The following is a 17979-nucleotide window of genomic DNA, read 5'->3' as shown; positions in this document are numbered from 1 at the left end:
GCTCAACAAAAACAACAGAAGCTAACGGTTGACAATGATCCACTGCATAGAATAATCATATTACTCCTTCTAATTTGTATATTTACATTTGCTTTAAATCTTTATGGTATTACAATTAATGATAACGTTGCAACTCTATTTGCGTTAACACAGTCAGTTCGAGAGCTATCTATTTCATCATTATTAATAATTGAGGAAGAGATGCCAAGTTTTGGTTTACGGCCCTACTATTAGCTCTAAAGCACACGATGCGAATATCCATATAAGAGTGAAAGTTTCATCAACCCTCTATTAATTCAACCGTATTTTAGAACATTTACTCAAGATAAATGACGTAAGTGTTCTTTTAGAAAAATATTTGTTTTAATTACTAGTGTTTGAAGTTCGGCATGTTAGTTATTATTAAGAATGGCTAAAAAGAAATGGTATGAAAAATTGATAGATTAAATACAAAATGATCCAAATAAGATGTGGAAATCAATAAAACAATTAATTAATCCAACTCAGAAAAACGACATAATAAAAATGGAAATTAATGGAAATATATATCAAGATCCTTATATAATAGCAGAAAAAATGAATACATATTACATAGAGAGCATAGAAGAAATTGTGAATTCAATACCAAGGATTAGTAATTTAGTACAATATAATAATAAAGCAATAATTGTAAAATTTAGTAAATTTAAATCAGTATCATTAGATGAAATTCATAACATAATATGTAAATTTAAAAAAGGAACTAGTACTGATGAACTAGATATAAATATAATTAAAGAAACATGGGAAATAATAGGAACTAAATTAAATTATTTAATAAATAAAGCACTCTCCTTAGGAGAAATGCCTGAAAATTTAAAGATTGCTACTATTGTACCTATACCTAAAATAAAAAATAGTAAAAAAGTTTAAGAAATGAGACCAATCAACATGCTACCGTGTATAGAAAAAATAATAGAAGAAGTAGTAATCAAACAATTAAAGGAATTTATTACTTCTCAAAACATAATATGTGAACAACAATCGGGATTCAGAGAAAAGCATTCCACTGAAACTGCATTACAAGTAGTGATAAATGATTGGCTGTTGGCTAAGGATACAAACAAAATCATTGGAGCAGTTTTCTTGGATTTCAAGAGAGCCTTCGAAACAATAGACAGAAAAATAATGTTAAAGAAATTGGAGAGTATAGGTATAAGTGATATAGTTTTAAGATGGTTTAATAATTACTTATATAAAAGAAAACAAAAAGTTAAAATAAATAATGTATATTTTGAAGAGAAATTAGTGTCTTATGGAGTACCACAAGGGTCTAAATTGGGACCATTGTTATTTGTTTTGCATATTAATGATATAGTTAATAACGTGAAAAAATGTAAAATTCATCTATTTGCGGATGACACATTAATGTATTGCATAGGTGATAACATTAAAGAAATTCTAAATAATTTAAATAATGAATTAAGTATATTAGAAATATGGTTAAAGAATAATGTACTTAAATTAAATGAGAATAAAACTAAATGTATGTTTATTAATTATAAAAATGTGTTAGATAATAGTACCAAAATAGTAATAAATAACTCTAGTATAGAAATAGTGGATAATATAAAATATTTAGGAGTAATTGTTGATCCAAAATTAAATTTTAAAGAACATTGTAATTACATATTAAAAAAAATTAGTAAAATAATATGTTACCAGAATATTTTAATAAGTTTTTAATAAGAAATAAAGATGTACATAAATATAATACTAGAAATAGAGAAAATTTAAGGATAATTAAGTATAAGAAAACGAGTACGGCTAGGGGAGTTATGTACGGAAGTTTTGATTTATATAATAGTCTTCCAAGAGAAATCCGAAACAGCAAAAATATAACGGGTTTCATAAATGGAATAAAAAAACACCTTCGTACATATAGAAATAAATTATAATATTAAGTCTTTATTATTGTATACTTTTATTTTTTCTTTCTGTTATGTATTTTTTATACATTTTTTATATATGTTTACTAAATTTGTTAGATGTAAAGATTAGCTATTAAGCTAAATAAATTAATAAAATAATAATAACAGAAGCGAAAACAAGCGGTAAATTTCTGGACTTGAAGTTTAAATTTATTAAACATACTTTAGATTTTTACTCTAAAGGGCTCACTGCCATTGCGCTCCTTAGAATGATATTTAATAGAAAGGTTATTCACAGCGACACAAGAATAACAACTTTTGCAGACGAAAAATCTTGGCAATCAGCAAAAAGATTACAATACTATTTAACCAAGATACAATCAATGGTCTGGAAATGGAGGATCAAAGCAAACGAAAATAAATCTATTTATGTTATTTTTAAGCTAAGCAGAGACACTTCTCTAGCAAAGCGAATCCATAATCAACGAATACAAAATATCTAGGGATTGACTTGATTTGGAATAAGAGGACTCTAGCTTTATAAGCTACTAAATGATGCATTACTATATCAATCGATTGTAATCAATGTAAAAATTACATAAAAATGCTAGTATTTATACCGTTTTTTATTTATATTTATAGATGGATATCAGAGTATTTTATTACATGTTCACCTACTTTGTAGTTCGTTGCATAGAAGGCATGCATTTACAGTGTGAACGTGTCAACCTCCCGTTTACTCTGTATTCCTAACACAATTGTTCAGCTGTTGTCACCCGGGAAAACCATGCAAACGTATTCTATAAGGGTGCATAGTATATATGCATTTGCGAACGGCGACCACCATGATCAACCCCCAAGCTGTTGCTGTATTCCTGATCGGAGCTAAAAGCGATGTAGCCCGGGATTTTGACACGATGTATATGTATGTACATGTATGCTTTCAACAGTTCATCCAAGTACACTTCTGACAGATCAGCGAATAATATAGTGAATATATTCTGCAGAGACAAGGGTTTCATCAATGTTTAAGGCGCTTTTTTATCATTACTCTAATAACAGAATGGTAGGAGCAGAAAATAATTCAGCCACTTAAGTCGATCAATATGATCTGTATTTCTCCTAATGACAAATTAATCATTCTATGGTCTCAATTTAATACGTATACATTTAAAAAATAATAATAAGTACACTTTAAATATTGATTTTTAAATTTTAAAAGATCAGATAATAAAAATAAGAATCATAGTTAAATAACAACAAAAAAAAACAATTAAATATGTATTATTTTTTGACTTAATTTTATTTGATTAAAGTTTTATGAATTCATTAAAAAAATATATTAATATAATAAAATATATAAATATTGCTTTGCAACTATTTTTAGTTGATTTCGGTAAATCGTTTAAAGTTTAATATGCAGTATATTTTAAATTTTTTATTCTAAATTATTAAGGGATGTGTAAATCATCGGCAGATGTAGCTGTTATCTAAATTTAAATTGCGTATTTGTAATAAAAAATTTTTTCTAGCATATTATTAATTAATATTTTAGTAGAATAACCATAAGAAAATTTAAAGTTTTAGATCAAAATAATTAGTTTATATTATTTCTCAAGTTTCTTTAATTACATTTACATCCTTTTTTTAATTAATATATTATGTTATGAATTTCTTCTAATGATATTGATTTAAATTTACTTAATTTTACTTTCAATGCCGAATTTTTAAATTGTACTAAATTACTAATGAATACGTGCATAATAAATATTTAAACTAGTTTTATACCATATGATTTAAAATTTTTACATTGATAATTTATTTTATTATATAATCAATATAGCTATATTTTATTTTTAATTTTTAATAAAAAATGGCAAATACACGGTATTTTAAGAACTAAACAATATTGAACTTTATGTGATACTAATAGCAATTTAAACAGGAATCCGTTATTAAAAATCAAAATATCTTAAATTAGACTGACAAACTATTAAAGTTGTACAGAAGAATAAAAAAATATAAATAAAAAAAAACTTAATAATCAATCTTATGAATATAAATAATGATTTAAATCCAGAGGACAATTCTCTGTGGAATATGTCAAAATAATTTACAATGTAAACCTGAAAAATAGTCAAAAAATATTGTTTTCACAGTTGAAGAAAAAGCTGTAGTTATTTCAGAGAATTTCAGAGAGCAATCAATGCACAGTTGATACTAAAAAAATTATAAGAAAAATTCGAAACAAATCAGAGATTGTATCGCAAAACCCATAGAAATTATTAACAACTCAATATTAGACTTCCTAATTGCAAGGCCCTCGGAAATGACTATTCCCAACAATACCCTTAAAATACTTGTTTATATTCACATCTGTGTGGAAGCAAACTTATAAATAAAATCGTTTCTTTCTAGCTACGAAAAAGACATTCTAATGATAATATTTTTCTCGATGTACCATTTAGCTTCAGATATTCTCATTACGCCACGGATCAACTACATTGAGTTGTAAAATATATGCATAAGGGTTTTACAGAAAAACAACTACAGCATTTTGTATATTGCTGAAACTCTTATATATAAATTAATTAAACTAGATTTTTCAGTAGCGTCAGTAGCTAATTTTTAAGCTATAGTATCTTTCGAATTAATTAAAAAATATTTGTTAACTTAATATTTGATCCTTATCTGATTCTGTTTTATGATTCTTGCTATTCACAATATTAACGTATATTTTCTAAACTAAACCACACAGAAATAATACAACCGCTTTATTCGCAGACGACACAGTTATTTTATGTTCTTATAAATGCCATTGAGCAATAGAATAAAAATTAATAAAAAAATAGTTTGATAAAGATTCATTGCAATTCCCACTCTTGTATTTTTTTTTTGTAAAAGAAAAACAACTTTCGATAGATCAGCAAAAGTTAAAATGTATATCTAATTTACGGTATAGCAAAATACGGCAAAGCACTTAGGTCTCAGCTTAGATTCCAAAGCTTCTAAAAACTAAAAACTATCCTTTCTTATGCCGCAAAAGTAAATTAAAAATCAAAGCAGTGAGCGTCACATCTTCCACTATTTATCCAAAACAGACAGACGCTAGAACTAACACAAGGATACGGTAGAAGTTGACTACCAGTTACTGTAGTATTACATATATATTCTTTTTTTATTTATTGTGTGCATAATGGGCCGAAATATTTATTTTTATATCCGGATGTGACACAGACGAAAAACCTTGAAATGAGCATTGCCAAATATATATACAGAAAATATGCGTAAATATATTTTCTATGTATGTAAATTTATATCTTTTATATATATATAATTTGTATCACTTTACAACAAAAATATTTGATTAATTTTTGAAATGTTTTTAATTGCATTTTTAAATAATATATCATACGTGTAAAATTGTTATCTATCTCTGCTTAACTCAAAGTATGTCAATACGCTACAGTTTTTCGATAATAACCGTTATTGCAGCGCAGGTAGAAACAAAAACAACACACACTCGTATTTTCGTGCGTCGTATATGACTCTAGCACGCGCGAATGTATGTGTGAATAAGTTATTTAAAAATATAGGTCCTAATTAAATTTTTTGATAAATTACACATAAAACATTGCGAGCATTAATAAAAAAATAATAATTAAATTAATAATAAATATTTTTTATCTTCTTAATATTAAATAATATTAATAATAATAAGTAGATAAGAATTTAACTTATTATCTACAAATCATTGCAATATTAAACAGAAATATTTTAAAATATTCAAGAAAACGCCGAAACGGTGTGATCCAATAACATATAAGATCATATTTGTAGCAAAAATCTATTATCGTTATTTATGTCTTTTGAGAAACTTTTATAATGTCGCAAAATTAAAATAAATTTATTTGACTATATTATAAGACTTTTATTAAACAATAATTGAGTACCAATTAAATGGCGAAATAAAACTATTGTATCTAAATTTTTATTTATTTCTGTAACATGCGACAGCCCCAATAGTTGCTAAATGGAGTGCCAAGCAACGCGACGCAGATCGCGTACTCTCTCAGTCACTTAACGTCTGCTTAACAGATGCTAACAAAGCAGAAGCATAAGCCCAAGTCCCACAAAAAAATCATTTCAACTTCGTTTATGATTTTTTATAAAATAATGTCGTCGTAAATGTAAATAGTGCGCCACTGGAATATGGTAATGGAATAAATATGTTATTTAGCATTTATTTAAAATTAAGAAAAACATATGTAAAATAAAAAATATTTAAGCAATTGCTAGGTAAGACACTTTTTTATTGAATAAAAATGAAATATCAATTGCTTCAGGGCTAATTATTTAGTTGCAACCTTACAGAAAAGACTATATAGCTTACTTTAATATCTTGGTTCTAATAACACTAAAATTCAATTTAATAGCAAATATATCGGAACGATAAAGAAAAATCATAATTTCGGTTATAAGTTACTCCAAACATATGCTTCATAAAGTAATACAAATAACACTATAAATTTATTATAATAAAAAGATTTTAATATAAAAATAAAAGCTTAATTTATAATAAAAAATATATGTTTAATACAAAAAAGTAGATGAAACATATACTATTGCATTAATAATAAAATTATATGTATGAATAATATCATAAAAAGCAATGAAAAATATTATATTATTATAAATAATAATTTTACATAACAGAAAACGTAATATATAAATAAGTATATTTCATCACACACATGTACATTAAAAAGGGTTTCTAGAAATAAAACATTGTATGAACTTTCTCTTGTATAATAATAAACAAAAATAGATGTAAACGAAGCTAAAAAATAAAATCTTTGTTTAATTTGAAGGTTATATGCCATTCTGTATTCACAATATAAAATATATGTGTATATATATAGATATTCGTTTGCGTTAAAAATAATAATAATTTATTTAGATTCGCAAAAATGAGTCAAGAGATACATACATATATGTAGAAGTACAATTTGTGATTTACAGATATGTTTATTTCATATCCATGCGTTCTTCAAGGAAAACTAATTTTCTTTGTAAATATAAAGCATATTTCGTCGCATTGGAATTTCATAGAGTAGATACATATTGTAATATGTTAAGCAGCAATGTGTCTTATAAACTACAAAGTTTCTAACACACGAAGTTTATAAGCAAACATTTTTGGTGTCTTATTACAAATATTATTACAGGATAATAATACATAATATTTTAATTGTTGGCTCGTGACTCAGAATAGGTTAAACGCGACGTATCTTCATTAAATATTAACCGTATACTAGATCGGGATTAATGGAGCAAGTGTCTCTAGCTTGACAATTGTTCGAGTCCCTAGTGAAAAATAATAATTGTCACCAAATAAATTATTTATATGGTTGAATCACGTTTAGGATGTATGTGTGTACTATTTTAATGGCGAATTAATAAATAAACAGGCAACGAAAAGCTATTGTACATTCATTAATTAATGATTGAATAATATCACAGTACAATTAAATATTTTAATTATTAAATAAGACATACGAAAGTTTAATATACATATGTAGCCATTATTAAAAATATTTTTTATAATATTACATGCTGTATTTTTTGCAAATAATTTAAGAATATAAATACAATTTTTTTTCTCCATTAACTACTCTCAAGAATAATATACCATTTCTATAAATCTCAAGAATAATACTCAAGATGCATTATATAAATCAATTTACCTTATAATATTATATATGAAAATAATAGAAGGAGGACTCATTTATCTACTTTCATAACATATTTATATTAAATTTGTATGATTCGTATCATGTCCGATTCCAGAAGTCATTGGATGCAAGAAACACAAGGAGGGACAAATTTCCTTGAGGGACCTGACTGAAAAAATCATAGGAAGAATATATGTATAAAAAAAGTAAAAACTGACCACAAATAATGAATCTGAACTAAACTACAGTTGTTTGAGATATATGTGCTGATATAATATTTCAGGTATAAGTTCCTTCGGCTCTTTTTATACATACAAAAAATAAAAGGAACGGAACATTCCCTTCAAAAACATACATTCACAATAAACATTATTATTCAAAGGAACAGATTGTAGTTTTTGTCGCTTGTTCAAATTATTGTTGACTTTATTGCGTTAACGTTTAAAAATATTAGACATGAGAGAAAATATTCAATGAATAGCAGTAAATTTATGTATTCGATCTGAATTGAACGATCTAATAGAAAATCTAGAAAAAACAGTCTCGAATCTATCCCGAAAATATATTTTAAAATATGTATTTTCAGTAAAATCATATCGGAATTCTTTTCATTATATAAAATGATCTTTCTACAGAAGTACATGTCGCTGGTATCGTAAAAAAATAATTAATTGAATTTAATACTTTCGTTCAAATATATTTTAGTTAATTTTCAATAATCACATTAATAATGCAATTTACAGATTAAAAATGAAGCTTTGGTGAATACTATAAAATTAAAAAACGTTCCATACGAGCGTTAAAGTAGTATAAAAAGCGGTTCTGGAAAATTATTTTCATATTCCTTAAGTCTGGAACACGGCCCGGCTATTAGTGCGAGAAGCCGGCAGCTCCCACTGCGAGACATGTAGGAAGAAAAGCCGAAAAAATAGACAGATTCAAAACGTCAACCGCATGAACGGTTGATGACGGATAAGTGAAAACACGAGCATGAATAATGCATAAAATTAAATTCCCGATTCATGGAGCACGTGACAGCTGGCCACCAAGCTCGCCCGCGCTGCATTGGCTTTAGCCGCTCCTTCGGTATGGTTGTCTTTAGCCAATTTTCTAAGCGATTACGTTTCATAATTACATAAATTAAAAAAATAATAAATTATAAAAATATTTAATGCATGCGCCGCATCTACCGCGTGCCATATATAAATGTTACAGTAAATGTGTATTTTTTGGTAAAGTTACATATTCACTAGTAAAGTCCAAATACATTTTCACCAGTAGATATATATTTCTACTAGCAAAATATAATTTAACTGATAAACTCTAAAATATGAAGCTTAATTTAACAGTTGCGAAACGTCCATTTGCTGTTCAAACCCAAACCTAGCCTAATAAAAGTTCTAAATCTATTTATAGCTGTAGAACTTTTAAATTCAAGTTCAAAATACAAACTATGTCAACTCATCTATCAGGAGAAAATAAGTTTAAAATAAGATTAAGTACAGAGATATCGCATCTCAAATATTTCTCTATAGTTTTTCTGCATTTCGATATTACATTATGTTTTAAAAATATGATAGCTAGCATTACAAATATTACTATGGACTTCTAATAAAAGAGGCTGATCGAAGTATTGTATATTCAAAGCGAAGTTTGGTCAATAGGAGAGCGCAAAAAACAATTATCACTTCTCAGAAGGCAAAAATTCACGTCAAAAGCAATAAAACCGTGTCGGCGCCGACGCAGTGGGAACGCTCGGTAACGAGCGTTCCCACTGCGGCGGCGACGGCATGGTTTTATTGCTTTTGACGTGGATTTTTGACTTCTGAGAAGGGATAATTGTTTTTTGCGCTCTCTTATTGGACAAAATTTGGTTTAGATGCACTTTATTCGATTCTCACTCGTGATATTGTTATTAAAAGTTTATGATGGCACGATTTTATTTATTTCGACCTGGACTGAAAATTCACTATATAGCAACACTGAGCAGCAAAGAAAACACGATTAATTATGAATAAATATTTTTTAATGCCTAATTAAAATATTTCACAATTTTTGTGAAATATTTAACTTGTACCTATTATTATTATTTATTCAAGAAATTATATTACGATGTTAAAAAATATATAGCTTTGACCAGACATAGGACATTAAAAATTTAATTCTGGTCAAAAGACGTAAGTGCTAGTTTGTAAGACCAGCTTTAAATTTTAAAAACTTGCTTTTAACAATTTCAAAGCGGATTCTAATCTCTTCGTCGGCTTTCACTTCGCCACTTACCATATTAGCCATGTATTTAAAATGCTTCACCGGGCTCACAATGAGCTTGCTTATAACCATAAATGTTATTTTACCGATGTTTATTCGCAAGCTTTTAAGCATTCTTTGTATACACTATCCAGAGATCTTTGAATGTTGTCAACGGTCTTAGCAAATATCCGTGTCATCAGCATAACTAATATTATTAATTATCTCCCTGCCGATTTTATTTCTTTTTATACAAAGAAAAAATTGACCTCGAGGGCGAATATTGTGAAGGTATTTTAAATATGAAAGTCGATGCTTAAGTCTTATCTAAGATGCTTAAATTTTTATTAGGGATGGAGGAATACTTTTCGGGATTTAATGACAAATAATGAATGTGTGCTTTGCTTACACACCATTAAAATAATTTAAATGTAGAACTTCATGGACAAATTGATTTGAAACTTAACATACATTGTAGAATCGTCAACTGGAATTTCCGTCACAATAAAAATAAAAAATCAAGCGATTACAATAAATTTTAGACAGTAATTAGATTAAAAATGTTACAAGAAAATAAGACTTAAAATTTTTTTTTGAAATATTTTCAGTACCTTTTAAATAAAAATAATTGATTTTAAGTAATTAGCTACACGAAAATAAATATTAATAAATAATATCTGGAAATCGATTTAATCAAAATCCAACCCATGAAGTTCATTTAAATTGTTTTATGCATCAGATAATGATATTTTGTTCAGCTTATAGCATCCAACAGTAGATGTCCACAGCACTCAAGTGGGTAAAGTGCGAATTACGGAACCCTTTGCAATTTCGCCGTCCGAACTGCATATCGCGAAATATGGATACCGCGCAATCCCTCCGGGAGGCTACCGGGAGCGTATTCCTACCCGGACATTCATTAAAACTAGATCAATTTAGTGCCGAAAGGCATAGGGGGAAAGAGGGAGGGGTAGGCAGAATAGAAAAGCCGAGGGACACATGCGCTCCCTTTAGTATGGAGGTTCGCTCCCCGAAGGGGGTCCTATCTTTTCAGGACCTAGTTACACTGTTACGTACCCCATAACTGCCGTACGCATGGTGCGACATGAAAGTCTGTGGACTCAGTTTATGTGCTGTTATAGCTATTAATGAACTGGGATCAAGAAAGCTAATATTGTGCTCGAAAAGGTCCGATTCATTTGTATAAAGATAAATAGTTTTTAGTATAGCCTATATACAATAAATAACATAAATCAACTCTAGCTATGTAAGACATATGAAGGCAGATACTTTAAACTAAAGGCATCTGCTTGATTTTGAAAGGATGTGAGAGTGCAATGTATGAGCTTTATAGAAGGATAAGAACCGCCTGAGATGTACATCGTAAACTCATAATTTGCTCGACTTCCTACCTGGGTTGTTAAAGACAATCGAAACTGGTATAATCCGGCGCAAACCAAGGCTCCGGCAAAACAATGGTTACGGGCCTTATGATAAAAATGGCGTTTTATATATGTTTTAACATCGTAATATTATTTCTTGAATAAATAATAATAAATATTTATAAATAAATAATAAGAAATATTTTCTATACATATAATTTGTGCAAAATATTTTAATTATGCATAAAAAATATCTACTAATAATATTCACTTGATAATAAGTCGTATTTTTTTTGCTATTAATATAATGAATTTCCAGTCCAGGTCGAAATAAATAAAATCGTGCCATCATAAACTTTTAATAATAATATAACGAGTGAGAATCGAATAAAGTGCATCTAAACCAAATTTTGTCCAATAAGAGAACGCAAAAACAATTATTCCTTCTCAGAAGTAAAAAATCCACGTCAAAAGCAATAAAACCATGCCGTCGCCGCCGCAGTGGGAACGCTCGTTACCGAGCGTTCCCACTGCGTCAGCGCCGACACGGTTTTATTGCTTTTGACGTGAATTTTTGCCTTCTGAGAAGTGATAATTATTTTTTGCGCTCTCCTATTGACCAAAATTTGATTTAAATATATTTTAATCAGCCCTCTTATATTAAAAGTCCATATTAATATCAGTAAGGATAGCTATCATATTTTTAAAATATGAATAATATCGAAATGCAGACAATCTATGGAGCAATATGTGAGATGCGATATCTGTCTGTACTTATTTTATCCTGAGAGTTTAGTTTGGACTTGCTCTAATAAACTTTTATTATGTTTGGTTTGGGTTTGAACAGCAAATGGACGTTTCGCAACTGTCAAATTGAGCTTCAGTTAAATTATATTTTCGATAGTTCAATCGACAAATTAAAATTTGCGAGGTAATAGTTAAAGAATTATCATATAGCTATGTATCTAGTAGTCGAATTGCATATTTGGGTCAGTCCGGTAACTTTTCTATCGCGTCGATGTAGATGCACGAATGCGCATACACACGTACCCCGTTCCCTATTCCTGCTTGATATTATCCAACACAAGTGACCCACGTGGCGGCCCGGGTAAGTAGCACTATAGTGAAAGGGAAAAGCGGGAGGAAGGGGTCAGGGTAGTAGAGAATAATGTGGGGTGGGGTTCGGCTAGGTTCGGGAGTCACAAATTGATTATAACGCTTCCTCCAGGGCGCGCCGTTCAATCCTTCCGCCGAAACGTCGCAAATTTTAATTAAGGTTACACTAATTGCATCATAACAATTCCTGGTGTAATACAATCATGTCGGCCCATAGTTTGTAACTCGTGTAACTTTCGCAAAATTTAAATAACGAGGATCGCGCTATTTCAACAGAACCACCCTCGAATCACCTCACCCCCGACACCTTTGTATCTGTATCGAATGTTCGTTATCGCCGATTGTCTGTATCTGCAGCCATAGAGTCGGTCGGCTTATTTCTTACCGCAAATAAGTAATTTTATTTTATAATTTAACTAGCTTTATTACCAGGCTTCGCCCAAGATGAATTCAAACCAAAGATTTATTCATCGTTTATTATATATGTTTAGCATATTGTCCTCGCGTATTGCAGTAGCACGCAATCAGTCGTTAAACGCATCGCTGTTCAGCTCAACTTTCAACGATAGTTGAAAATAGCACAGTTGGGTTAAAAATGCCACGTTTGTAGTATTTAATTATTTAATTAAATATATACTTATTTATTAATTATTAGGAATAAATATTTTGTTTTATTTATTTGTCTAAAAATGATTTCTTGTTCGACGGAATGACATGTAAAAATGTCACGTCGCTACTGTTCATCGCTTGGGAGAAGTTCATGTGACAGAGTGTAAAGGACAAGAGACTAAAATATTGTATTAAGCTAAGAAAAGCTATTAATAGTTTGAAAATCAGTATTTTTTTGAAGCAATGCTAATTTTAGTTAAAGTAGAGAAATAACTAATAATTATAAATAATTTTGTTATAACATATATATTTTTTTACTAATTTAAAAAATGAGAATAATAGAAAACAATGCTTTTTTTATATTTATTATATAGTTTTTTTCATATATAATATAAGATTTAAATTAGCATAAAATATGTAATGTTTGTTTACAAATAATTACATGTTTTCGTTTCCATGTCAAATTAAAAATATATGTTTAGTGTTTTATTTGCTTTTTTTTAAGAGATGACTAAATAAATGTATGAATTTTCATTTTATTTTTATATTTTATTTTTTAATTATATTTAGACAAATGCGAAGGTTTTATAAATATATTTTATATTTCTTTCATCAGGCAGTTTCACTACTAGACAAACTTATGTATCTTTTGATGTGGTCCGAATATTTTAACAAATTTTTCTAGACATGTTATAATTGTAACAATGCATCAATTCAAGCCATTATTAAGTGGTTCTCAACATGTGGTTCGCCGGAAATAGAAATTAATTATTACATTTCCTTATTATTAGATTTTAAAATTGATTGATGATTTAAAAATTATAAAAGCAAGTAATCTAGGAATTTAAATAAAAATAATTTAAATTGAGTTAACCAGCGGCTCTCAAACATTTTCAAATTTCTAAAAACTTTTATCCAGCACACTTTTTTTTAGGACGGTGTAAAAAAAGAAAAAATATGATATTTTATACACAAACATATAAATATGTATATTTAAAAATAATTTATTGGGTAAATGGGTTTATTTAGAAATAAAGTCAAATTACATAAAATTAAAAAATACGATGTACATATATAAAAAGTACAAGACACTAAAAATTTATCATATCATTAACCATTAGATAGTATTGGATTACTGAGAATCTCAAGATTGTCAGATTAGTAAGATTCTATTGTATTTTTTTCTATCCTGTTATAAGGAAATTCCAACATATTTTTTGTGAGTAAATTTTATCTCCCGTCAGATAATACTGGCTTACTGGAAATACCGAATCTCAGTGACACATTATTTTAGAAAGTGGGAATTTTTTCGAGTTATTATTTTTGAATAATTAGCACGATACACATAAAAACTTATGGATAAGAATTAAGTTTAAGTTATACTATCGTGTGAAGTGCATCTGGTTTTCGTGTGCTTGAGTGAATATTCGAAAAATATTACGAACTGTTTATAAAACATTTTTTTTAGTTAGATACGAGTGTAGAATCTACGTGAAAATAATTACAGTTTATGTTATTTACTATAGTGTTAAATATATATAGATATTCCAAGTGACAATGAAAATTATAATGATAGTGATTCAGACTCCTCTGTTCATGAAAGAAATCGTCCACATGCTATGATGCTCATGAGCAATAAGGAAGATGAACAAGAAAAATATTTAGAAGACACTTTACAAGACACAAAACTTTATTGAAGATGACTTGTTTCCCGTTATTGCAGAAAAACGAATAGACACCATAATCACCGTAGAAATAGATTTTATCAAATATTACTTTACCTGCGTTTTTCCAATAATGAAAATGTTCCTGATAATGTAGGATTACTGTTCAAAGTACAAAAAATAATTGATTATTTCTCCGAAAGATTAAAAAATATGTACAAACCAAGCCAAAACATATCTCCAGATGAGGGTATGATCCCATGGTGTGGAAGATTAAATTTTCACGTATACAACCCCAGTAAGCTCACAAAGTACGGTATAGTGATAAGAATGGTATGTGAATTAGTGTCAGGATACATATCGAAATTCAAAATGTATTCAGGACCTGGAATTTCGTTACAAGATTCAATATCACATCTAACATCAGACAATAAATACAAATGGCATCATCTTTATATGGACGATTTTTATAACAGTGTTGAAATAGCAAAAAAAATATATATGAAAAAAAAACAGAATCTGTGGTACCATAAGGAAGAATCGGGTTTTACCAGAATATCTGAAAAATGCAAAATTACGATATGGGGTAATATTGTTGCAATTGCGAAAAACAGTAAAAAATCGAGACACTTTAAACTTTCATTATATAACTAGTTATTGTGAAAAGTGATTTACACGTGAAAGGCAATGTAAATTATCTGTGTATGTGCCTGGAAAATTTCACATTACGATGGAGTGAATTACAACGGTTAGTGAATATTTTATTGCAAATGAATCAGTAAACTCGTATTAGTAAAAATGTCACAATACAAAAGAAAAGTTTGCTTGAAAAAAGTTTTTACAAATTTAAAAAAGTTTGAGAACCGCTGGGAAACTCAATTTAAATTTTTTTTTTAATTTCTAGGTTATTCGTTTTTTTAATTTTAAAATCAAGATAATCATTTTAAAAATCTAATAATAAGGAAAAGTAATAATTATTTTTTATTTCCGGCGAACCACATGTTGAGAACCATCTAATAATAACTTGAATTGATGCATTGATACATTTATAACATGTCTAGAAAAATTCAGCGAAATATTCGGACCGTATCAAAAGATACATAAATTTAAATAAAAAAGGTAAAATTCGCGAAGTTTTGCGAAAAAGTGCCGGTATTTAGCGTAAGTCTGGTAGTGAAACTGCTGGTCGGTAAAGTGTTAATATATTCATTGTTATTGTATTGAGTATTATTTTGTAGAAAAAAAAGAATCATTATATCAGAAAGTGAAAATAGCTCGGAGCTAAATGAATACAGATCTAAAAAACTGTAAGATTCATCATCAGATGAGGAAACTTCTGAATATAAGAAGTAGAACGATGATGCGTATATTAAAAAAATAAGAAAAGCTAAGCGAAATAGTGGTAAAAAATATTGTACCAAACAGGAAAAATTGTTCCTGAAAAAATTTTTTTTAATAAAAACTGTCACTGCAAGCAAAGTTACATGAATCGTATTAATTCCGAAGAGAGTCTTGCAGACTACAATAAATAACATATACTTCTAAATGGTTTTACACAGAAGTTTTCTAAGAGAAGAATGCGAACAAGAAATTATAGGAGAACGTAAAGAACCTGTAGTTTTAAATATTACTTCGACACCAAAGAAGCAAAAGATTTTTTTTTAGACACATTTAATATATCTAAAAGAAAAGTGGACCGTGCTTTCAATGCAAAAAATTGAAGAAGATATATGTGGTAGAATAAAAGGTTCCTCCGGAAAAGCAGTGAAGAAGAAGTAAAACGCGTGAAGGAACACATCAGCCATTATACAATGTCTCACAATCCAAGTAGAGAGTATTTTAACTTTTAATTTGATATAAGAAAAATGTACAATTTATACGTTGATAAATGTAAAGAAAATAATACAAGTTATGTTAGGAAAAACAATAATAGAAATATTTTTAACAAAGAATTTTCATCAACCACTTAAAGACACGTGCCAAAAGTGCGATTCACTCAATATGCAAATTAAAACGTCACGCAATATTAAAGAATAAACAGATCTGCTGAAACAATATGAACCTTATTTAAAATATGCCGAACTAGCTAGAAAATTTTAAAAAAATATTTTGCTTTTACATTTGATTTGCAAAAAGCACTAGCATACCCTAAACTGATTCTATTCCATACTATAAACACAACATGTATGTTTCAAATTAAGGTTTTCACAATTTACATGATAATGATATTCATATGTATACCTGGGATGAACAAAAGTAGCTTTTTATTGTTTAAAACATCTACAAAATGTGACAACTCAAAAACATATTAATTAATCCAACAAACTTGCCCCACTTTCTAAATCAACGGCTCACGGTATTATGTCTGTCACAAGTGTCACTACAATATTTGCTCCAATTTAATGTTGAATTCTTCAAAAACATCAACCACTCTTTTCTTAATACTATCACTGATATGTTCAGATAGTTTCATATATATATTTATATATTGTATTATTGATAAAAAATACTTTTCATTGAGAGATATTAAAATTTACATTTCCAGACTACATTGAAGCGTATAAAATTTAATCAGTGAATATAAAATGCTTTACAGTCGCATTGTATCATACTGGAGTGAATCAATGAGTACTTTGGGATTGGATGTCAAAAGGATAATCGCAACATAAGATACAAAGGACGCGCCAGGAACCGCATGGCAACATTTATCTTAAAGTAGCAGAGATACATGAGAAGCGAGCAGTTGCTTACTTTGCGAGAATGAGAATGACCTTAATGCAAATGCAGCAGCTGACCAGAGAGCTCGATCTGCAACAATGTTGCATATTGCGAGGTATACGCTCGCTTGCACATAATACCCTGATAACGATTAAAATTCCAGTACTGAGAAAGTGGGCAGAAAGTAAAAGTGGTACTGTACATTCAATACGTTATAAATATTCAGTAATACCTTGTGGTAAAAAATGTTTCAGACGCTGCACAGTTTTTTTTTAAATTATATATTTCCATACCGAACATTTTTTTAAATTAAATTAAGATCATCGTAACCTAACAGGCATATATAATCAGTGGCGTAGCTATGGGAGGGGGGAGGGCACCCCGGGCGGCACTTGCTTGGGGGCGGCATATTCGCGATGGAATCGTCTAGTGTGGTTCTTAACCCTAAACAAACTAAAATTTATGTAAATCTACGAATACCAAGAGCTTAATTTATTTTAGGAAATGCTGATTTTATGACCCTGCAAAAAATATATTGAGGAGGGCGGCAATTTGAAGGATTGCCCCGGGCGGCACATACCTTAGCTACGCCACTGCA

General features: G+C 28.8%; 1 pseudogene; it reads left to right on the top strand.

Moving 5' to 3' along the window:
• The first annotated feature begins 2755 nt into the window (after positions 1-2755).
• LOC148234533 (uncharacterized) lies at positions 2756-16633 on the top strand (annotated as a pseudogene).
• Positions 16634-17979: the final 1346 nt, after the last annotated feature.

Source organism: Plectrocnemia conspersa, unplaced genomic scaffold, assembly GCF_051122295.1.
Source record: "Plectrocnemia conspersa isolate PC_06_02 unplaced genomic scaffold, ASM5112229v1 ptg000006l, whole genome shotgun sequence".
NCBI classification, from domain to species: Eukaryota; Metazoa; Arthropoda; class Insecta; order Trichoptera; family Polycentropodidae; genus Plectrocnemia; species Plectrocnemia conspersa.
This window is presented reverse-complemented; position numbering and strand designations above follow the sequence as displayed.